Genomic DNA, 1,763 nt, shown 5'->3' on the forward strand with positions numbered 1-1,763 from the left:
AAGTTGTTGATTATTTTGAAATGGTACAATTTTCATAAGATTTTTTTACAATAAAATACCAGTGTATATTATTAGTTTTATTTAACAATACAGTCAAGTAAACTACTAAAAAAAATAAATTTTTATAAAAAAAATTAAAAATATGAATTTGAAAAAAATGATAAAAAACATCATAATAATGTAATAATTTTGTGCTAATAAAATATATTTTTGTTTTTTAGTTTTTTTTAAAATACACAATAGTTAGTGTATCTAAACATGTTTTTGTTTTCAAAAAATTGAAAATAAAACAAAAACAAAATAGAAACAAAAACAAAAAATCAAAAAAATCAAAAAAACAATGCCAAAGCGACCCCTTAGTTTTTAATCAAAACCCTAATCCTTTATTTTCATTCGAATTCCCCTATTTTTTTGAATCAAAAATAGTAACCCTTTCTTTCTTTTAAGAATATCTACTATTTTTCGAATTAAAGTCCTAACATTATGTTTCCTTATAGTATTGTCTCCTATTTTTCAATCAAAACCCTAATCCTATATTTTTCTTTTTGGAATGCTAACTATATTTGAATCAAAACCTTAGTCCTATGTTTTTTTTTTCGGGAATGTCTACTGTTTTTGAATCAAAACCCTAACCCTATGTTTTCTTTTGAAAATGTCCCTCATTTTTTAAATTTTAATCAAAACCCTAATCCTATGTTTTCTTTTAGGAATGTCTCCTATTTTTCAATCATAATCCTAATCATATATTTTCTTTTACTAATGTCTCATATTTTTCAATCAAAATCCTAATAGTTTGTTTTCTTTTCAAAATGTCTACTATTTGTTAATCAAAATACTAATCCTATGTTTTCTTATAGTAATTTCTCCTATTTTTCAATCAAAACCCTAATCATATGTTTTCTTTTTAAAATGTCTACTATATTTGAATCAAAACTCTAAAACTCTAATCCTATATTTTTTTTTTAGAGTGTCTGCTATCTTTTAATCACAACCCTAATCCTATGTTTTCCATTTGTAATGTGTCATATTTTTTAGTTTTGAATCAAAACCATAATCCTTTCTTTTCTTTTTGAAATGTCTACTATTTTCGAATCAAAACCTTAATCCTATGTTTTCTTGGAGTAATGTATTCAAATTTTGAAAAACAGGACACATTACTACTAAAAAGATATAAGAAGCGAGCTTTGTTTGCAAAAGAAAAAGTAGGATTTAGTAATGTCTCATATTTTCTTAATCAAAACCCTAATGCTATATTTTCTTTTAGCAATGCCTGTTATTTCTTAATTAAAACCCTACTCTCATGTTTTTTTTAGGAAATGTCACTCATTTTTCAATCAAAAACCTAATCCTTTCTTTTTCAACTCAAGTGAACTTCTATGTAGTGCGATCGTACCGACACTGAAGCACCGGATCCTATTAGAACTTACAAGTTAAGCGAGCTTGGGAGAGAGTAGTACTTGGGTGGGTGACCTCCTCCGAAGTCCTCATGTTGCACCCTTCCCCCTATTTTCGCGACATGGTTTAGTTTTATGATTTTATTAATTAAAGAAAAAATGATAATAAAAAAATGAAAGACTAACCTATGTTTTTCTTTTCTTAATGGCTCCTATTTTCAATCAAAAACCTAATCCTATGTTTTTTTTAAGGGAATGTCTACTATTTTTCAATCAACACCCTAATCCTATGTTTTCTTTTTGGAATGTCAACTATTTGCGAACCAAAACTAAATCTTATCTTTTCCGTTAATGTGTCGTATTTTTCAG

At 26.3% G+C, this 1,763-nt stretch overlaps 1 pseudogene; it reads left to right on the forward strand.

Annotated features, from left to right (window-relative positions):
* Positions 1 to 1,379: 1,379 nt before the first annotated feature.
* On the forward strand, positions 1,380 to 1,498 carry LOC120252188 (annotated as a pseudogene).
* The last annotated feature ends 265 nt before the right edge of the window (positions 1,499 to 1,763 follow it).

This window comes from Dioscorea cayenensis, chromosome 20 (assembly GCF_009730915.1).
Source record: "Dioscorea cayenensis subsp. rotundata cultivar TDr96_F1 chromosome 20, TDr96_F1_v2_PseudoChromosome.rev07_lg8_w22 25.fasta, whole genome shotgun sequence".
Taxonomy (NCBI): domain Eukaryota; kingdom Viridiplantae; phylum Streptophyta; class Magnoliopsida; order Dioscoreales; family Dioscoreaceae; genus Dioscorea; species Dioscorea cayenensis.